This window comes from Diceros bicornis, chromosome 12 (genome assembly GCF_020826845.1).
Source record: "Diceros bicornis minor isolate mBicDic1 chromosome 12, mDicBic1.mat.cur, whole genome shotgun sequence".
NCBI lineage: Eukaryota > Metazoa > Chordata > Mammalia > Perissodactyla > Rhinocerotidae > Diceros > Diceros bicornis.
This window is the reverse complement of record NC_080751.1, coordinates 13,537,226-13,560,226: the sequence shown is the minus strand read 5'-3', so window position 1 is coordinate 13,560,226 and position 23,001 is coordinate 13,537,226. Positions and strand designations below refer to the sequence as shown.

Here is a 23,001-nt window from a genome sequence, read left to right as displayed (position 1 = left end):
GGATAGCATCCTCCCCCACTTACATGTAGACAGCCAAGAAAGTTTCCAGACATTGCCAGATGTCACTCAGGAGGCAAAATCGAAACTTCTGTTAAGAACCACTGCTTTCCATCCTCCCACCCCTACTTCACAGATGAGGAAATCCAGCCACAGAAAGGTACAGAAAGGCCTCAGCCAGGATTCAAACGCTGGTGGTCTGGCTCCAGGGCCTGGGCTCTTAGCCATCGAGCTTAACTGCCTTTTGGGGAGAGAGACTCAAGCCAGCCTTCCGGGGCAGAATTACAGATTTGGTGACAGATTGGATGACGGGAAGAGGATGAAAGAGTGAGGTTCAAAGGTGAAACCTCAGTGTTGGCCACCAAACTGTAAGGATGGTTGGTACTAAATAAATCCTTTGGATTTGAACAGAATCAAGATGTATAGGCTCAAAAAGGAAAACGCTTGGTCTCCTGTGGTATGAGCCAGCACCGGGAGGTGGAAGGTTCCTGCTCAGACTGGACAGAGGAAACCTCTGTAGGGCTGGACGTGGGATGTGTGGTACAAACCACCTGGTACCCAAATCCTGGCTGGGCCCCTTCCCAGCTGTGTGGCCCTGAGCGCGTTACTTAACCTCTCTGCATTTCATTTTGTCCGTTTGTAAAACAGGATAATAAGGCAGAAGCTTGATGTGAAAACTCTGGCAGTTAATAAGAGCAAAATGGCAAGCTAGCACGATGTGGTTGGCCCTCCTCTCCTTCTGAGCCACCCTCATTACCTCCAAGCCCCATGAGCGTCCCGTGTGGAGTGCCTCCCCGCCCCACGCCCCCCTGCCCCTAATGGTTGGGAACCCCGGACAGAGCGGCTAGGAGCTGACTGCACCCTTCTCCACCAGCACAGGGTCCCACTGAGGCTTTAGGGGGCGCCAACAGCCTTTTCACTCCCCAATCCGCTCTGATTTCGGGGTCCCGGGGGTCGCCAAAAGCGCGCTGCGAGCTGAGTGCCTCCGAAAAGAGCCAGGTAATTGAGTTCAAAGTGCGCCACAGAAATTTCAGGGAGGTCCGCACCCGGCAGGCCCGGGGTCAAAGCCAGTCACTGCCGCGGGCCGGCCCGCTCAGCCCCTGCTCGCGGAGATGGAGGAGAGAGGCGCCGAGATTTGGAAAGGACCTGCTCTCCGAAGCCAGGCAGCAGAAGCAGGGAGCTCAGAGTTGTTGGATCCAGAAAAAGAAGTGGGGTGTGGGGGAAGCAACAGGAAAGTAGGAGGAAGAGGAGGCAATAAAGACAGCGCTGGGAAACAGAATTCCCTGGGGGACCCAGCCTGCAACACCTGGGCAGGGGCTGGGGAACAAAGCAGCGGCTGCAGGTCAGAAGTGCTCTGGTTGTTTCCGAAGACGGGGCGCTCCGGGGCAGCCCGGGCCCCCTGGAGATGCCTGGCGCCCCTGCGCCCCGTGCGCGCTCTCCGGCGCCGCTTACCTTCGCCGCGGCCGCCGGCGCGCACTTCCGGGGGTTGCGCTCGGGGCGCGCGGGGCGCGCGGGGCCGAGCCGGGGTACCCAGAGCCGATCACCGAGAGGAGGGCGCGACAAAGCGCTTGGGCCGGCCCTGGCGCCTCAGAGAGAAATCCCAGTGGAGGAGCCGCCGGAGCCGGGGCGGGGCGAGGGGGTCCCGGCCTCGGCGCTCACGGACGGCCGCGCGGAGCCCCGCAGACGCTGGAGGAGCCCGAGTCAGTGAGAGGAAAAGGTTGTCTCATTTCCTTCGGTCTCCCCCTTCCTCCACCCCCTCTGCTCCGGACCTGCCCTCCCTCTCCCCCGCCCCCTTCCCCACGCCAGCGGCCCATGTGGGCGCTCGGAAGACGCGAAACGTGAACGGCTGCAGCGTGCGGCGCCTTCCTCCGCGCCAAGTTAGTTCACGCTCCCAAACTCTTGCCTGCCTCTCCGCGCTTCCCACCGTCTCCAGGGCCCCAGAAGGTTCCCCATCGGCTGTTCCCACCCTGTCCCGGAGCTCTCCCCTGTTGCCCTGCTAGGAGGAGCCCAGATTTGAAAGCAGACCTCCAAGCTCCTGCCAGCATCCATCCTTTCATTCCTGTCCCGTCGCTTGCTTTGGCCCCTATCAAACCACCCAACCCAGACAGGAAATAAGTACTTACTTGGTTAAATTTGACCAACTTTTTTTTTTTACAGTGGGGAGTTTAAAGCCTGATGCATAATCTCGAAAGAATGTTCATTTTGTTCAGATGGAGAGCAACTGAGATCTTTGGCCTTGCTCATTCGGAGTTGGGGTTTTGTTTGTTAAATTCAACAACTGTTTATTGAGAGCCTGATAGGCACCGAGCTGGACGTTGGAAACGCAGAAACGAAGGAGAAGGGCATGCTGTTCTACGCAAGTCATAGTGCAGGCAGAGAGGAGATCTAGAGATGCTGTGGTCTCTTAAGAGATAGGTCAAGGACTGGAAGAGCTTTTTATGGAATAAAAACAGCATAGGCAGAGGCAAAAAGGAGTGAGAAAGCCCCATCGGCAGGCAATCTGGCAGAGAACACAGCCAGGATGGGGAGTGATGGTGGGCGAACAGGGAAGAGAATGTTGAACCAGTCCATCAAGAGAGAATAGAGGCCGCAGGGAGCATTGGGATGGAATTGACAAGACCTAATGACCATGAGCGATAGGTTAGGGATTAGGAGAGGATGAAGGCGAGAGGTAACTTCCAGGCCTCTGGCTGGAGTAACCAGTGACCAGTGAGTGACCAGAATCCCAGAGCACCTTCTGGAGCTGCTTCTCCAAGTATGGTCCTAGGACTGGCTCTATTAACATCAACTGGGAGCTTGTTAGAAATGGGGACTCTCCAGCCCACTTAACCTAATGAATCAGAATCTGCATTCTAATAAGGTCCTCAGATGATTCAAATGTGCGTTAGAATTTTGGAAGCACTGCTCTCTAGACCACTGACTGTATATTACGGTGACTGTATATTAGACTGTGGATTCCTGACTGTATATTAGAAACACCTGGAGAGCTTTAAAAACCAATATGAGGCCCCTGCTCTACCCCCACAAATGCTTATTTAATTGGTCTGGAGTGGGGCTCCAACATCAGTATTTAGGAAATGCTTTCCAGATGATCTAATACAGTCAGTGTTGAGAACCACTGTTCTAGACTTACTCGAGAGCTACTTCATTTAACCTTGAAATGCAGCTCTTCAGAAAGGAAAAGAACAGCTATGTGTAGATGAAAATTGTAAGGACAAGTTATCCCACTCTCGTACAGAGGCAAGTGGTCTGTAGGAAAGGGCCTTTGTTTCCTAAATTAATCAGGGAACCAGATTCTAGCTTCAGATGGCCACTAAATTACTGTCTGAACTTGGGCAAGTACTCCCCTCTCAGGCTTCAGTTTCCTTACCTGTAAAATACACACCTAACTCCAGATTCCACACTCTGGCACGCAAGGTGCCATGATCAGAGCTCCCCCTGAACTCTCCAGCTTTATCAACAGGTAGGAGGAGAGACGGTGTTGAGAAGTGGGTTTTCCTGGTGGGATGCTATGTGTGCCAGCTCCGTGCATAGACATGCACGAACAGAAATGAGAGGATTATGTGCCGAGCATAGGACTACACACATGACTGTAAGTGTGTACTAAATGAATGAATAAATAAACAGGGCACAGATGCCAGTAGGTGACATAGACCTCCCATAGACTGGTTCTAATCCAGAGCCTATTCATTTGCCCCCTAAGCCGGAGGAAGGCCATTTGGAAGCACTCTGGCCCGTGAATCTGGCTTTGGATCTGAAACTACTACTACAGTAGTCCCCCCTTATCTGTAGCTTTGCTTTCCATGGTTTCAGTTACCCGCCGTCAACCATGGTCCAAAAATATTGAATGGAAAATTCCACAAATAAACAATGCATACATTTTAAATTGTGTGCTGTTCTGAGTAGCATGATGGAATCTCTCGCCATCCCTCTCCATCCTGCCTGGGACGTGAATCTTCCATTTGTCCAGCGGATCCATGCTGCCTGTTAGTCACTTAGTAGTCTTCTTGGGTATCAGATCAAACTGTCACGTATCAAAGCTTGTGTTCAAGTAACCCTTGTTTTACTTAATAACAGCCCCAAAGCACAAGAGTAATGATGCTGGCAATTCAGATATGCCAGAGAAGTCATAAAATACATCCTTTGAGTGAGAAGGTGAAAGTTCTCAACTTAATAAGGAAAGGAAAAAAATCATAAGCTGAGGTCGCTAAGATCTATGGTAACTTTCATTGCAGTATATTGTTATAATTGTTCTATTTTATTATTAGGTATTATTGTTCATCTCTTACTGTGCCTAATTTATAAATTAAACTTTATCATAGGTATGTATGTATGGATAGGAAAAAACATATTATGTATCGGGTTCAGTACTATCTGCAGTTTCAGGCATGCCCTGGGGGTCTTGGAACATATCCCCCGTGGATCAGGGGGCACTGCTGTATTAAGAACTGCTGGCATTTGTTGAATGCTAGTACACACCGGGCATTGGGATGAATGCTCTGCTTAGCATCACCTCATTTCATTGTAATGAAGAAGATACTGTCGAACCTCTGCACTTGAACTGGTTTTAGGAATCACAGGTATGGAGGGACTGGAGCTGCCATCTAGGGCAGCCCCTGCCTGTGTGCAGCTGGACATAAGTAGCCACAGAGCCCTCTTAGGGGTCTTACAGGTCATTCTGCAGAACATGCGTCCTTGCGTAGAGATCAACCTTGAGAAAAGGCTTTGGAGTGACTGCTCCAGGGTCCTACAGAAACAGATACCCCCAGAAGCTATCTCACGCGTCCCATGCCTATGGTTAAGCCTTGGAAAGGGACTCCTCAAAGCTACGGGCCTCATGGTGGCAGGTACGTGCATGTGCACATGTGTGTGCAGATACTGCCTTTTACTGAGAGCCTCTTAGGTGCCAAATCCTGTGCCAGTCCTTTTCACATATATTTCTTTTAATCCTCACAGCATCAGCATCCTGATGGGTTAAGTTCTCTTATTTTCTTATTTTATAAACAAGAAAACTGAGAGGTCATGAAGTGAAGATCTGTTTGTCCCTGCAGCCCCGGTTTCTTAAGTGGTATACTTTATTGCCACCATTGTGCACGTCCACCACCACCCCAGGCCCCTCCCCACCTCTTCCATGGAAAGGAAAGTTCTCATTTCAAGTCCCATTCACTTGTTACAGTCATGGCATCATGTCATCAAAACTCTGTGCCTCGTTTTCCCACCTGTAAAATAAATGTCCTTGATTGCCTTTTTGTTAGAGTGCTGTGTGTGGCTTGACACGCCATAGCCTGAGAGGCGAGGAGGGGAGATCACCCCCAGACTGTTCAGAGAAACTGAAAGTACTGGGGTGATTTATCCAAGATGGGAGGGTCCTGTACTTCACTAATAGCAGAACTATCATAAAAAGGGAATCATCTATTTTCCATCTCTAGGGGGGCCACACTTAAAGAATAGCATCATAGCAATTTAGACTTCGGGTCAGATGTGAGGAAGGGGCATTAAGCCCCTGTGCTAGACCAGGACAGACACTCAGTGGCTACCTTGTGAAGCTGCCCCCTACTGGTCCCATAGGGTCTGCTGGCCTGGCCTTAAGACAGAGGTGGATGGGAACACAAGCTGAGGTTGAGATCCACAAGATGAGCCTGGCAGAGGCAGGAGGGAGTCCAAGTGCACAGGCACAGCGTGCAGCTCCCGTTACAGCCAGAGGTGGGGAATTAGAAGAGGAAAAGGGTTCAGCCCAGGAAACTGGGGTCTGAAATAACCACTCCATGCCTGGGTCCAGCTCCGGGGCTGTGAGCTGGGCTCTCAGTGTGAGCAGCCTTGCTGACGTGGATGCCAGCTGGCCTGGGCCTCCCTGCAGAGTGTGCAGGGCTCCCAAGGCGCTGGTGGTCAGAGCAGGGCTCCACCATCCTGCACACTGATGTCCTGGCCAACAGCACGTCCAGCTCGTGGAAAAGGTCTAGCCCCCAAGCCCCTCCAGTTAGCACAAAGAAAACATAGTTTAAATCTTCAGTGAGGGGAGGCCGTGGTACTCCTTCAGTAACATGAGCATTATGAAGCCCAGAATTGATAGGAGGGTCCCTACATCCACGTCATCACTGAGCCCCACCAATCACTTCTGTTTGACAAGGACCCCAGACACATTCTGCTGCCTGCACTTCCAAACTCCCATCTGTGTTTCCCTGACAGCAATTTGACAATTTTACACCGAGCTTTTTGTGACGCATTTTTACTGGTACTGGTTTTTGCCTCAAACGAAAATACAACCTCAGACTTTGATTATCCTCATTTTATTGATAAGGAAACTAGAGCACAACACCCAAAGGCAGACAACAAAACAAAGCCGAGCTACCGGCTGAACTGAGACAAGACCTTCAGGACCCTGTGGTTTTACCCCAATATGAGCTGCTGAAGGCACCGCAGGATGCCTGCAGTGATATATGTCCTCACCCTAACTCGTGTGGCCCATCCAGCCCATTTATCTACCAGTGCGGTTCAGTTTAACTGCCATTTCCTGGAAACCGCCTGCCCTTCACAGAGAATTGCCCTCCACACCATAAGCAGCCTGCCCGTTACACTCAACACTCACCTGGGGGGTGTTTTGAAATATAGTCGTGCATCACTTGATGGGGATACGTTCGGAGAAATGCGTCGTTAGGCAATTTCATTGTGTGCGAACATCACAGAATATACTTAGACAATCCCAGATGGCACAGCCTGCTACACACTGAGGCTCTGTGGTACTAATCTTATGGGATCACCGTCATATATACGATCCATCATTAATCCAAAAGTTGTTATGCAGCTCATGACTGTTAATACATCCATTTGTTTGAGAAGTTTGGTTATAAGTTTGTTGAGAAGTTTGGTTATAAAAAGAAATAAAGATACAGGAAAATATCTGTAAATGGAGAGAGAATGTGGAAGGTTTAATTTTTTTATTTTTTTTTTTCTCCCCAAAGCCCCAGTAGATAGTTGTATGTCATAGCTGCACATCCTTCTAGTTGCTGCATGTGGGACACGGCCTCAGCATGGCCGCAGAAGCGGTGGATCAGTGCATGCCCAGGATCCGAACGCGGGCCGCCAGCATCAGAGCGCGCGCACCCAACCACTAAGCCACGGGGCCGGCCCTGGAAGGTTTATTTAATAATAATTTATTAATGTGTTTTAAATGATGGGGCAGGTTCACGCATGTTCAAGGTTGAGGGGAAGGAGGCAGTGGGAAGATCAAAGACAAGGGAAGAGGAAGTAGATAGAGGAAGAGAGGCCTGGCAAGCAGTGGCTTGAAGCAGAGAGAAGACCCCTGACCTGACCAAACTTCCCATGTGCCCAGGGGTTTGAAGTCACACATCTCTGTGGAAGCTCTGTCACCCTGCACTTCTCGTTATAAGTAAACCCTATGCTTCTGAGAAGTATAGTAAACCATTAAAAATAAATCAAATGGATCATATTGTAAATACATTAATCAAACTTGCTAATTTAAAGGATTCCTAGCCTGGACCTTTTGGTGAAGGAAATGAATCAGCCTTTCATTTATTATCTCTTCTTCTGTTAGAACCATAATCTTAGACTCCTTGTTGCCATCCAAAGTAGATCTCAAACTCCTTCAGCTGTGCCCAGACACAGGCGACTGACTGGTTGCTGGTTGCAGATACCAGTTTAAGAATAGAAATCACCCCAATTTGGGCACTTGGGCAATGAACAGATTGCCATCCATTTGGTTGGATTAGATGTAGCCCACCTGTGCATAAGGACACCATGTTCCAGAACTTGCTACCATGAAATTTATGAATCAGAGAACTGATTAAATGCATGCACTGTGGGGTTTTCAGAAGTTCGGGGCCCCTCAACCATCTGTTCTGGTTAGTTCTGGTTAGTTACTCTTCAAGGAAATGAATAGTTTGTTATGTTTTGTCTTCAGTTCTGTGTTTGCCATTTATCTTACAGACCAAATCACTCTCTTAATTTTTCAAGCTCACACCATTCACAGAGTTACAGGAAACAAGTCTTGGAGGAATCTGGAAGAGTTTCAGGCAGTCTCGTTAGGGAGCGCTGAAATAGGGCTGAGTGTTCAGTTCAGTTACGCTGTTAGGTTGAGCCACTTTAATTCAAATTTTATACTTTATTTTGAGTTCTAGTATTTCTTATTCCTTTAAAAATGTGACTTTTGGGTCCGGCCCCGTGGCGGAGCTGTTAAGTGCACACATTCTGCTGCTGGCGGCCCGGGTTCGGATCCTGGGCGCGCATCAATGCACTGCTTGTCAGGCCACGCTGTGGCAGCATCCCACATAAAGTAGAAGAAGATAGGCACAGATGTTAGCTCAGGGCCAGTCTCCCTCAGCAAAGAGAGGAGGATTGACATGGATGTTAGCTCAGGGCTGATCTTCCTCACAAAAAAAAAAAAAAGTGACTTTTAATAGTTTGCTACATATGGAGTATAATTTTTTTTAATAGGTCATAGGACCACAATTACTTGTAACAGGATGTCTCAATTTTATAATGAGGGTCCATGGTATTTTCAGTATAAAAATTGACATAGATAGGGGCCAGCCCCACGGCATAGTGGTTAAAGTTCTACATGCTTTGCTTCAATGGTCAGGGTTTGCGGGTTCAGATCCCAGGCACAGACCTATACCACTCATTAGCCATGCTGTGGCAGCGACTGACATACAAAATAGAGGAAGATTGGCACAGATGTTAGCTCAGGGCGAATCTCCCTCAAGCAAAAAAAGAGGAGGATTGGCAACAGATATTAGCTCAGGGCCAGTCTTCCTCAGCGAAAAAGAAAAAAAATAGACATAGATATTTATCTTCTAGACAACTTTTTAGGATCATACATGTTGTGGGTAGGGATCTAACTTGCATTTTCTTAAAGAACAACTATTAGCCATTTCACTATACATGTTTCGTAGTTCCATTGTCTCATTTTTTATAATTGAAACCTCTCGTTTTTACAGTGGCTTCCTGTTGGTTAGCAAGAGAGTATTTTGTATGGATGATTTATTAAAGTTCTATTCATGCTTGTTTAACCTTGTTGGCCAAGATGAAGAAAGTAAAGGAGATGGCAGCCTGGGCATGAGAATGTCCCCATGGAAAATGGAGGGGAAAAGGAGCAAAATTTACACTCAACTATGTTTATGGTTTAACTGGTGACTATGTTTTGATTTAAAACCTATCATTAATCAGAGGTAATGTTGTATGGGGCAGCAGCAACTGGCTAGAGAAATATTTTGATTTCTACTCTATTACCCCGAGCAGGATAAAGTGGTTGAGCCAAGAGTATTTAGACCTCTACTCTTCTGACTGAGGCCATGAGGAAGTAATTCAATGAGAGATAAGCCCCCGCTTCACAAGAGAATAAAGCCAATGCTTAACTGATGTTTGTTTCTCATTATCTCATCCCTTTTGGGCACATAACATTTTAAGAAAGGTGGGGGAGATGATTAGAACACTGGGGGGACTCAGCTGTGCAGCTTATATTCCCTGGGCTTTTTAGTTCTATTAAAATTTCTTTGAAACCACTGAATGGTGCTCCCAGCATCCCCTCATATTCATCTGTGCAGGTAAATCTTTGCTTTCTGAAAAGGAAGAGAAGGCCTAGGGAACATAGATCTTATAATTTAGTTGTCTACATCTGGAAACTAGGACTTCAGAGGGGGCATAGCTGTCAACATTGATTTATTCGGTGATTAAAGCATCCATTAGACCTCGTAAAAAGTTGGTGAAAGGTTGGACTGTAAGTGTGTGGTGCTGTATTCTTCGACCTGTGGTGTCTAGGAGGTGTTAGTAGCTAATACTATCAAATGACTAGTTTCATTTCAGCAAGCTGTTGTGGAATGAACAAATTTAAATGCCACCTGGTTAATGACTATCCAGGGGCCTTAACAGACATCCCATTACTTTGCCAGGGAATGTCATGGCAAAAGTGAGACAGTGAGTTAAAAAAAAAAAAAGAAGAAAAAGAAAGAAAACAAAATTGTCCTGCTTCCCCAAACTAATATTTTAAACAAGTACCCATTTTCTTTTCAAGTTTACTTTTGGTAAGATGAATACATATGAAATGACCGTAGGGCAAAGCCTTAAAAAAAAATTCTCGACCTCTCGATTTTCCTAAAGTGACATCATTAATGGTGACACATTGGTGTCTCTGTCTGCACATCCATTATCCTCTTGTAGGGCCATGAGGCAATTTCCTTTGTCTTTCATTATTCGATTTACATGACTGGCTTGCTCTGACGCTCCTGGAGATCATTTACCACTTCTGGAATTCATAAGCGCTGGATGTTTGAAGGCTTCTTGTAAATAGCAGTGCCACAGGAGAAGGGGCAAGGATTCTGTTTTCAATCCTTTGTACTTTCTTGGGGCACAAATAGATTTCCTACCCTTGACCATGTGAGGATGACCTCACTCACTCAAGGCTAAGTCCAGGGACTTTTATCCTTTTGGCATTGTCTACACATGCTACAGACAAGGGAGCGATTTCTATATTTTCCTCTTTCTGATGACTTTTGGAGATCATCCACTGCCAGACTGAGCTCCTTACTGTGTCGTAAACTCCTCATCTGCTAGGACTTAGGTGTTGTCTCTGCATTTCCTACAGAAGTGGTTCTCAATCCTAATGGCATGTTAATTACCTGTAGAGGTTAAAAAAAAAAAAAGCCCCACTCACAGAGATTCTGGTTCAATTGGTCTGGTCTGGAGCCCAGCTTGTTACTGTATTATCGTCACTTTTTAACCTCCATTCAGTCCTTAACTCACGTAGTCTGGTTTCTGTTCCCAACACTCCACTGAAACTGGCCTCATTAAAGTCACTAATAGCCTGAAAAATTCAAAATCCATTGGCCGCCCCCAGCTTGTATTGATGACCTCTGGCGATATTTTCCGCTGTTGGCCACTTCCCTCTTCATGAGCTCTCCTCTCTTCATTTCTGCCCTTCCCCATCTCCTAGATCTCCTCCTACCTTTGTGATCACTCCTTTGTAACTTTCCATAACTGGCTTTGCTTCATAACAAATGCATCTGTTCATGTCTCTAAAATCCTTCAGAAGTCACCCAGCTCTTACAGGATAAAGTCTAGGCCCCTTAGTGTGGGATGCAAAGCCCTCTGGGGTCGGCCCTCCTGCCTCTCCCACCCATCTAGGAACAACCTGTCTTAGGCTTCAGCCCTATCAAGCCCTTTACAGTCTCCCAAACATGTCATGCTATTTCACACTTCTGTACCTTTGTACAGAATGTTCTCAATTCCACCCCCATTCTCCCCTGAGGAATTCTAGCTCATCTTTTAAGACTCAGAACAAAGGTGAACAATTCTGGGAAGACTTCCCTGCCCCCAAATAGGGGCAGTGCTCCCTCCCAGGTCCCCAGCATCTGTGACACTTCTGCACTGTGAGATCTGCACTGTGTTGCCTCACCTGGATCCAAGGCCTGTGAGGGCCAGAGGTGCTTGTCCATCTCTGTCTCCAGTGTCAGGCACAGTGTCTCGAATCCAGAGGTGCTACTATATATATGATTAGGGTGCAAGAAACATCACACTTCTTTCATTTCTCTAAATTGAATTTAATTTGCCCTGAGCTCTCTACTCCCTCCGTAGGGGAATTTATTCTCAGTCATTATTGGGGCGTGCCCTCTCCCCAGGGTCAGGGGGAGGTCCCTGGTGACTTGTACCACACAGAGCATGCAAAGAGGGCCCTCCAGACTCTCTCTACACTGATCACCATATTCAGGCTTATTGTCCAATGTGCCATGGAACCAGCAGGCAGGTTCTTCTGAAACCTGGGCCTTGGGATGTTTTTTCACAGGGGTTCTCAAGGCCACAGGCCTTGATGTTTAGTTGTTTCTACCCTACTGCCACCTCTCCTGCCCCTCAGCAGCCCCTGTTGTGGATGCTGTGGGAAAGCAATGTCCAGGCATTCACACTTCATGCCCACCCCCAGTGATCCTGGTCTTTCTGTCCTTTTCAGACACTCCCTGAGCTCCAGCCGAGCTGTGCACCCTCCGAAACCTAAAGTCCCCACTACGGTCCCAGCACAGAGCAGCATGATTGCCCTCAATGAGCACAGGCTGCTAAAACAAAAACAGGCATAAGGATGTCTGCTCCTATTAGAAAGTCTGTTTTCAGCCTTGCAACAAAAGAGCTCCCAAAGACGGTAGCACAGCGGGGTCTTACTGCCTTCTTGAGGCCAAGGAGAGGAGAGAACAAGACACACAAGAATATCTCAATAAATTATTCTGCTCATAACCTTCACTGAATTTGTTCAACTGCTTAATTAAAAACAGAAATGTCCATGAAAAAAACATGAATGAAATTGCCCTCCCAAAGAAAGACACCTCCACCAGACAGCCCTCTTCACTCAGCCTTAGCCTCCTTGTTCCTTCCCCAGGGAGGGAGGCCTAAAACCTCCGGGATCCTCCCGGCTGTGGCCCAGGAACGCCACTCACATGGCCGAGTTTATTTGAGCTGCTGACCCGGATTGCTGACACGGGCATTTGCAGCAGCTGCACTAACCCACTTTCTCTCATGGATGATTTTAATCTCTTTAATTTTTGCCCAGCCTGTGAGAAAACTGAAAGCATGGTTGGAGGGGGCGGGAGACAGAAGTTGCAGGTCAGGAGCTGAGCGGTGGTTAAACCCTATGGGAGGAAGCAAACGCCTGTGTAATCCTTTCAGGAAAACAAGTATTACTGGAGAGGAGAAAGCTGCCAATGTAACTTTGTTCCAAGAATAAATAGCACATTTTTCCTCAGTGTTTGCTTTTCTCTCTTTGATCCCCTGAAACCCTCTGGAAATGCCTGGCCAGCGATTTTTCTCGCCTCTGAGGCTGGGGAGAAGGAGCCACAAGCACTCTCTCGAGATTCCTCAGATGGAGGCATAAGTAGGAACTCTCAGGCAATCGTGGAGCCTCGAGGCCTGTGGAAGCCAGGAACGCAGACATCTCCGTGAAGTTTAAGCACCGCAAATATGCCACGGTGTTTCCAAACATGTCGTCATGATGACCAGAAGCTGTTTAACAGAAAATAATAATGAAGAGGGTCTACCACCAAAGCCACTGGGAGCCAGGGGAGTTTGAAAACAGAAAGAAAAAGCAGAACTCAAGTAGGTTAATGTTTAGCTTTGGTCCCAGGCGGTGGTAAACGCCTGCACGCAGCAAGGCCGACTAGAGCATATGCCCTCACCGTGGGGAGTTCATGGTTCAAATGCCCTAGAAACCACAGTCCAGAGTTACATCGTTTTCCCCTCTCTTCCCAGATAGCTTCATTTCCACGGAGTTGTTGGCAGGACGATACTAATGAAAGATGAGGGTCTTGGCATTAAACAGACTTGTATTCAGTTCTAGTTCTTCCATGTACTAGTTGTGCAGTAAGGCAAGTTAAGGACTCAGTTTCCTCGTCTGTCAGGTGGGAATGATAATATTTATCTTATAAGATGGTCATAAAAAAATATATGAAAAGATGTGTGTAAGCTTAGCATCATGCTTGACTTTAAGTGTTCAATAAATGCCAACTCCCCCCTCCACCCACAGCGTATTATTCAAATCAGAAAATGCTTACTAAGCATTGATTAATGGTAAGACCTATAGCGACTTACACAGAAAGCCAAGAAGCAGAAAAACCTACTCAATGGGAAACTACGTACAAAATGAGTATTTAAGTCCAGAAAGTGTCAAGTAACAGGTACGTATGTTGCCATAAAACTGCACAGGAGGCACTGATTAATGGCCAATCCTGACAGTCAGTTCTAAGGGTCCCCCAGAGGATAAAGGTATCTGAGGGAAAGCTTTATGGAGAGGGATGGACTTGCTCTGGACAGAGAGGCAAGGAAAAACCGGACATATTTTGGGAAAACTAATAGACTTACCTTGCTTCATAGGATCCCCTTAGGGGGATTTTGGGAGATATCTGCAAAGGAAATTGGGAAATGCAGTAGATTCAACATGATGGCAAATTCTTTGTCACTATCCCTATCAAGAGGTAGACTTCACTTCTCCTATTCTTGAATCTGAGCTGGTTCCGTGACTAATTAAGAAATAGAATATAGCAGAAATATGCTGTGCCACTTTTGGACCTAGCCTTTAAGAGAATCAGTAGCTTTTACTTCCCCTTTCTTGGAACTTTTGCTCTTGAGATGCTGTTTCTTAGAATGCAGACACCATACTGTGAGAAGCCCAAGCCATATGGAGAAGCCATGTGTAGGCTCTTGATCAAAGACCCAACTGAGCTCCCTGCCAAAAGACAGTATTAAGGCCAGCATGTGAGCAAGCCATCTTGCATATTCCAACCCAGTCAAGGCCCCAGATGACTGCAGTTGATACCACATGGAGCAGAAGATCCACCCAACCAATCTCAGTCAATCCACAGAATTGCAAGAGAAAATAAAATGATCCTTGCTGTTGGATACAAATCTGGGGAGTGCTATGTTACACAACAATAGATAGTTGAAATAGGAAGGGACTTGTGGGAGGCCTTAAATGCCAAACACCAAAGTCTACACTTTATTATCATCATCATCATTATTGAAACCATTAGCAAATGATCCCTATGTGCCAGACACTATGTAGTAAATTTTTAATATACATTTAAAATTTAACTTGCTGATAAACTTATGTGTTAGGTACTATTATTCATATTTAAGTGTCAAGAAAACTAAAATTTAGAAATTTGCTCAAAATTATACAGCCAGAAAATAGTAGAGATGGGATTCACCCAGTTATATTCTAACCACTCTCAAACCTGCCATCCTCTTTCTGCAAAAAGAATAAGCAATGGGCATGCTGATAATCTTGGGAGATACGAGTGACTCTTCCAACTGGAAATTGGCAACCAGTCTGAAAAACACCAGCTGCCTCGGCTTGTCAAATAATTCCAGACAAGAAAATGGCAGTGGGTCCCACTGTTCAGTGACTGTATAGATACATAAGACAATTTGGGAAGAATAAGAATGAAAAGTTCTTTAATAAGTGTTTGGTCAGGAAAATAGAAGCCACTTATATTAGTTATCTATTTGTGCATAATCATCCCTGAAAACTTAATGGCTTATAATAACAATAATCATTTATTATCTTCCCTGGTTTCTATGGGCCAGGAATTTGGAAGTTGCTCAATTGAGAAATGCTAACTTGGGGTCTTTCAGGAGATTGACTGGGGTTTCAAGACTTGCCTGGAACTGGAGGGTCCACTCAAGGCAGCTCACTCACATGGTTGGTGGGTTGGTGCTGGTTGTTGGTGGGAGGCCTCAGTTCCTCATCAGGCAGTCCTCTCCAGAGGGCTGTTTGAGTGTCTTCATGCCTTGAAAACTGGCTTCCCAAGAGCAAGACTTCTGAAAGAGCAAGGCAGAAGCCACAACGCCTTTTATGACCTAGCCTTGGAAGTCACACACTATCCTTTCCACCTGATTCTATAGGTTACATGGGGCCATCCCTGATTCAGTCTGGGAGGGGACTCCACAAAGTCATGTAATATCAGGAGAAAGCAATCACCCAGGACCATCTTGGAAGCTGGCTACCACATTCCTTGATCTACTGCAAATACTAAAGGCTCTCAAACAGGACATTTAAGGCTTTCATATCTGTTTGCAGCAAAGGTCAAGGAGACTATTTGTGATGATCTCAGCCTACATCACCATCATAAGAGGTTCTGAAGAGCTTACTTGAAAGCTGCTTCAAATATTGGAAAACTTTGAGAAATTCCCATCATCCATCTTAGCCAGCAACTCTGAGGTGAGAGATTTTCCAGAGGCTACCTCTGGCTATCTCAGCTGACTACAGTACCCAAGAGGTTCATTCCCAAGAGAGTACCCTGAAGGTGCTGAGAACCTCACATCTGCTTCCAGAGAGTGTGGCCTCTCCCGCTCCTCTGCCTTCCACTCTCATGCAAATGCCTCTCATTGACTGACACCACCCCGGGATCATAGAAGGAGGGAATTCTGGGAAATGTCATTGCTTGCCTTGCCTTGTTATGTTTGCAGTCCGTGGAAGCAGGTGGTGGTGATGATAAGCTGACCACAGATAATGCAGCCCAGACATTGGGGGGTTTTCAGTCAATGAAACATGCATAATACTATGAATTTTGGCTTGAAATTCTCCCTTCTGCTCCAAAGATAGTAAAAAACAGTTAAAAATTTTTTTAAGTAATATGATGCATACTCACAAACAAGATAAACATTTCCATGAATGAGATGGTAATGAATGGGGGCTGAAGCCACAAACCTATGAATCCAGAAATGGGCAGAGAGGGTCAGAATTCTACTCCTTTATGGATGTTATGGACTGAACGTTTGTGTGGTCTGCCCCCCCACTCCAAATTTACATGTTGAAGCCCTAGTCCTCAATGTGAGGGTATTAAGAGGTGGAACATTTGGGAGGTAATTAGGTTTAGATGAGGCCATGAAGGTGGAGTCCCCATAATGGGATTAGAATCCTTACAAGAAGAGAAAGACAGACCAGAGCTCCCCCTCTGCAAGAGCACACAAAGATCCATGTGGGCACATAGTGAGATGGCGGCCATCAGCAAGCAGAACCAAACCTGCCGTCACCTTGATCTTAGACTTTCCAGCCTCCAGAACTGTGAGAAATAAATGTCTGTTTTCAAGACACCTAGTCTACAGTATTTTAATATAGCAGCCTGAGCTGACTAATACAAGGAATTTCAACTCCTGAAGGGTGATGGGACCCAAAAGTAGCCTGTGCCTGACAAGAGACCAGAGCTGGACTCACCTCTTGATAGAAGGTTACTAAAAGCTGAGACCACACCTAGGACTGTGGCTTGTTAAAGTGGAGTATCTATGACCCTGTTCCAAGTGATTGTCACCCATTCTCATCCTAAAGAAGAGAAAGTCCTTATGGGTATTATCTCCTCACTGAAATCCACAACTTCCTTATATTAGTTTCATCTTTTTAACTTCCCCAAATTATCTCATTAGATTTATCAATGTATTTTACTATCTTTGCCTCATTTCTTACACTTCATGTCTTCACTATGAATTTACGTCTCTTCTTGCTAAAGTATATCCTTTAGTAACTCTTTCTTCAAAGGTCTATAAAAAGTAAATGCTCATACTTTTTATATTTCTGAAATTTTCTCCCCTCTTGTACAATAGTTCAATTGGGTATAGAATTCTAGGTTGACAGTGCTATTCCTTCATAACTTTGAAGATATTATTGTCTTTTGGCATCTCTTGTTAGTAAGGGAATGTCTTTTGTCCATCTAATTCTTCTTTCTTTTCTCTCTATTAACTTTTAACAATGTCTCTTTATCCTTTATGTTCTAGAGTTCCCATTAATACATCTAGTTGTGAGTTTATTTCATCCTGCTCATCATCCTGTATGTTCTTACAATCTTAAAACTCATGTTTTTCTATAGTTGTGACGTTCTGTTATTATTGCTTCTAATATCGATTTTCTGCCATATGCCATTTCCTTTATTCTGTACTTTTTTATTTCCTATTTAATTTGTATTGGAACTTTTTTTGCCTGCCTTCCATGTCACCTCAATCATATTTTTTAATCTCTTTAGCTCTATAGCTTTCTGTTGGGTTTCTACCATACTATATCCCAATTCATCAATTATCTCTAAAGAGTTCCCAATCTACAGTTTATTCTATGTATTGATTTGTATTTTAAATTTCAGAGAATACACTGACATTTCCAAGATTTCTGATTCTTTTTTTTCTTTTTTTTTTTTCTGTGTCAACATTTTCCCTTGTTCAGGATTCAGATCCAAATTGTTTTTGTTTCACAATTCCTTGTTCTTTTTTATGGATATTATTCTGTCCCTTAACTCTTTGGATATTGTATTTATTTATTTAATAGACTATATATAGGGCTTACTATGTGCTAGATATATTAATTCTTTTTCAACAATTCTATAATAACACTCTTGTTATCCCATATTGTAGATCAGGAAACTGAAGTCCAGAAAGGGAGTTGAGTAAAAGTCAGACTTTCAGAGTAAGACAATAAGAGAGGAAAGGAGAATTCAACTTTATTGTAATGTTTTATGTCTTTAAAAAAAGGTGAATTTGAAGAAAGAAATGGAAGATATCTGGTACAAATATCCTTATCAAATTAACTTATAAATTCTGTGCAATTCTAATCAAAATCTCAATAGGCATTTTCATTGAAATGGACAAATTTGTTCTAAATGGCATATGGAAGAACAAAAGGCCAAGATGAAGCCAAGATAATTCTGAAAGTAAGAACTTACCCTACCAGCTATATAGGCTTACTGTAAAGTACGACAGCAAGTAAAATAGTAAGACAATTACTGCCCAGAGATGGGCAAACAGATCAATGGAATAGAGTAAAGAGCCAAGGAATAGACTCAAGTATAAATGAGTCCTGGGTATAAAGTAAATGAGGCATTGTAAATCACTGGGGGAAAGACAGACTGTTTAATAAGAGGAACTAAAAAAACTTGACTGCCATGTGGAAATTTCCATAGCTGAAAAATACCATTGGATTTCCACCCAACACCATTCAAAAAATAAATTCCAGATCGATTGAAGAAATAACAGTATCCACATGACCTTGGAAAGAGAAGGAACTCCTAAACAAGATACAAAAAGCAGAAATCATAAAGGATTAATTAATTTGACTAAATCAAAACTAAAGCTTCAGTACAATAAAGGCCACTTTATTGACAGGGACAAGTGTTCCTTCCTTATATTCAAAGAAGAAGAACATAAATGGATGATTAGCATATGAAATACTAGTAACAGGAAAATGAAACATAAAACAACACTGAGCTTCTATTTAACATTTCTCAATAGAACAAAAGCTAAAGTCTGGCATATTCCTGTTGGTTAGGATAAAGGAAAGAGGAATTGTTAAACATTTCACCTGCCTTAAAGGAGTCTTCTTGTCCCCAGAGCCTACCTCCCTCACACATTGACCATGAGCGGGTCGACGATGGGCAAAACTTAGGAAAATCTGACCAGGGGTACATACAGGAGAGAGCCAAGTGGTTCATAAAGTTTGCAGCCATGCTAACTCTGAAACTAGAGCATACATTCACTGGCAGAATTCCCTCAGAGCCAGGATCAGTAAGGAGGGGGGTTTTTCTCTAGCAAATGCTCAGCCCCAAGGGATTTCATTACCTCATCTGGATGGTTCCCAAACTCTTTCCATACTAAATTCTAAGCCTAATTGTGCTGGCAGTGGGAAGCTGGTTCCAATTAACCGAAGTTACTTCTCCAGGCCCAAATCTATACCATGCCAGTTTCCTGAAGGAACATGCAGAATATGATCGAGGAAGTAGTCAGTAACTCCCAAGAAATCAGAGTAAAGTAGAGATTGATAAAATAATATACAAATTTTCAAACCAGAGAAAAAGTGGATCCTAGGAATTATAGCAATCAGAGGGAGTCTAGAACATATTAGTGACTGTGAAAATAAAAATATGAAAATATGGGGCCGGCCTGGTGGCACAGCAGTTAAGTGTGCACACTCCACTGCAGTGGCCTGTGGTTCACAGGTTTGGATCCCAGGCACGCACCAACGCACCACTTGTCAAGCCATGCTGCGGCGGTGTCCCATATAAAGTAGAGAAAGATGGGCACGGATGTTAGCTCAGAGCCAATCTTCCTCAGTAAAAAAGAAAAAAAGAGGAGGATTGGCATCAGATGTTAGCTCAGGGCTGATCTTCCTCACACACACAAAAAAAGAAAATATGAAGAAAAATATGAAGTTGAAAATTTACTTAACTTTTCTGATCTTTAGTTTCCTTTGCTGTAAAAGGCTATTAATACCTACTTGAAGATATTAATACCTACTTGACAGGATTTTTTCTGAAGATTAAAAACGGTAGTAAGTGTAAGGCATTTACCATTGAAACTGCACATGCCAGTTGCTCAATGAAAAGCAGAGATGATGATGATGGTGGTGGTGGTGATTTATAAGCATTGAGAGAGAATGCAATGATCATTAGGGACTGGGGAAGATTTATTAATAGTTGTTCCAGACTGATTTCATTTACTGTTTAATTTGGGTTATTAAGTTGATGAACCAAGGAAACACCATTAACTCTAATCTGTCTTCATTTTATTAAAGCATTTAGCAGAGTCTTTCGTTATATCACGTGTTTGTATTCAAAATGATACCATGTTATCTATGAGGAGGGACCTTTGGTCTGTGAATAATCATACTAAGCCACTAACTTTGTGTCAATCTTGAGGGTAGCCAAGGTGTTTATGACCAATGCGCTGCCTTGTTCAATATGTTTATTGTTTATTGATGGTTTGGATCAGTTCACAGGAAAGATGTTTGTACATTTAAGCCTCCATAGAATTGAAATTATCTTGTCAGATTGGGACAATCTGTGTTTTGTTGAAGATACTAATTGTATAACTTTCATTATCACCTTCCCTAGGGAGAACATTTTAATTTGATTTAATCTCTCCCTGAGAGAAATTAAGTACTAAGGACTAGGATTTTGTTGGGTAACGCTGAGCTTTGGAGAGCCACAAACCATTGTAACATAGAGATTTTTTCACTAATCATTCCCATTGAGAATGCATGGGTTAGGCTAGGATAAATAACCCACGCATTTTATTTTATTTGAATAGGGAACATTCAAACTCATATCGTGTCATAAGCATTTCCTCATGTTAACACCAACTTTTTATTTGGTATTAACATTTTATTTGAATAGACATCCAGTATGAGTCAATAAAGAGATACAGCTAAAGGATCATAATCATGGGCTGTGTCAAAAACCCAAGTGTTGAAGATGAAAGTAGTGGAAACTCTAACGTACTTTGTGTTGATGAGACTTCTTGAGTGTTGATCCAGTTCTAGATAGCAAACCACCAGTGAGGTTCTGACAAGCTGCAAGCAATCAGAGCTGTGAAGCCTTGCCAAATATCACATGTGGAGCCAGATCATATGAGGAACCAGATCATAGAAGAAAAACTCAAGGGACCCAGAATGATAAGACCGAAGAAAAAGAAACGTATGAGAAACATGATAATTACATTCAAATATTTAAAGGAGGAAAACGGGGAAAATTGTGACTCAAGCATCCCACCCACAACAAGGCTGCCATTTATGAGTCAGAGGAAGAGAAAGACATTGTTAGCTATGCAAAGACCCAGAAAACACACAATTCTGCTCCCTTTCTGAATAAACTACCTTCACCACTACTGTTCTCAAAGTTGAATCCTAAAAGCACCATGGTATCCTGGCTTGCAGCCTAGAACAAAAGAAAGATGTCAGTAAAAAACTGGGGAAATCTGGAAAAAGTCTATACTTTAGACAATGCGTGGCACCTATGTCAATTTCTTAGTTTTGTTAAATGTTGTCTGGTTATGTAAGAGGTTTATTCAGATTTCCCTGATTTTTTCCTTTAAATATTTGAACTTTATGTTGGCGGGACTTCTTCTGGAATTTAAGTCTAATTCTAGGCAGCAAATGACTAGCCTAAGAAAATAATTTTAAAAAGCCATATGCACAAAGATGTTCATTACATCATTATGTACACTCATGAAAATTTGGAAACAAAATGTTCAACAATAAAGGAGTTGTTAAATAATGGTACATCTCTATGGTTAAATGTCTTGAAGCCATTACAAATGTTTATGAAGTTGGTATTAACATGAGGAAATATTTATGATGTAATATGAAATTTAAAAGCAGGATGCGGGGGCCGGCCGGGTGGCGCAAGTGGTTAAGTGCACGCACTCCACTTCGGTGGCCCGGGGTTCGCCGGTTCAGAGCCCGGGCGCGCACCGACATACCACTTGTCAAGCCATGCAGTGGCGGCGTCCCATATAAAGTGGAGGAAGATGGGCATGGATGTTAGCCCAGGGCCAGTCTTCCTCAGCAAAAAGAGGAGGATTGGCAGATGTTAGCACAGGGCCAATCTTCCTCACCAAAAAAATAAATAAATAAATAAATAAAAGCAGGATGCAAATCTGAGTTGTAGTCCTAACTGCTATGCAATTTAAGTGAATAGAAAAAAGATTAGAAAAAAATCCCACTAAAACTAACACACATTTTCTCTGGATATTGAGTTCTTTTTCTTTTACTCTATTTTCTAGCTTTCTCTAATAGGTATATATTACTTTCATAATTTAAAAAATCCATAAAAAGATTTGAGCTAGTTTCATTATGTAAACAGTTTAGAGGTCAGTCTCTCTCCTCTCTCCCCCAGGCTTTCCCTGACTATAGAATGTTACAGGACTGAGAATGAAAGGCTGAATATTGCACAGCATAAGATAACTCATAAGGATTTTTTTAAGAACAAGAACTATGGCTTAATCCATTAGAGCTGGAGAAAAACTGTATACGTGCTTCTAAGCAGTCACAAATGGCTCAGAGGCAAGAGGGCCAGCAAGATAGAAGAGCATGCCAAAGATATCTCAACTGGAGATGAGTATCCTGTATATAAAGACGGAAAACAAAGCCAAAGGGGGAGGGATTCAAATCTGTCACAGATTCTAGACAAAAAAACAAAATTACATCTTATTGCAGACAAATATTCATAAGATAAGTGTGGCAATCATCCAAGCTGAAAAGCATATACTTAAGTGTGGCATTTATCCAGAACAAAGATTTAAGTCTCATCACCAAAAATGCTTCATGAAATTGTCAAAGAGTGGAGAAAATCCAAGTCAGGGAACTGAAGTGCCACAGGCAAAACACGGAACACGCAGTGTGCGGGGATCACGCTGTATCACGGAGAGCCTTTATTGGGTGAGAAGTCATCCCCTCCCTGTGAGGGTTCCCTACAGAACGCTGATGGAAACAGAACCTCATGCACAAAGATGAAAGACAGCATCATCCCACTTACATGGGGAAAAAGGAGTCTGCCCAAATGATACCAGCACCTACACCCATCTTGCCTAACCATCCTCAGGTATTTATGAATCCTAAATCCGTCCAGAGACCAGCCATGAGTCAGTAACCCTCCAAAGGCACCCCATCCAGCTGTGCATTTCATTTCCAGTGATGGGCCACATATGTATGTGAACTGTATATGAGTTTAACTGATAGTCTGTTTGCTAGCCAGACATATG

General features: G+C 44.0%; 1 protein-coding gene across 1 annotated transcript in view; it reads right to left on the bottom strand.

Annotated features, from left to right (window-relative positions):
• EVA1A (eva-1 homolog A, regulator of programmed cell death) overlaps window positions 1-1,499 on the bottom strand; it is a 62,132-nt gene extending 60,633 nt beyond the window's left edge. Inside the window, exon 1 of the mRNA XM_058550836.1 lies at window positions 1,450-1,499. The gene's annotated coding sequence lies outside the window, so the exon portion shown is untranslated. The remainder of the gene's footprint in view (window positions 1-1,449) is intronic.
• Window positions 1,500-23,001: the final 21,502 nt, after the last annotated feature.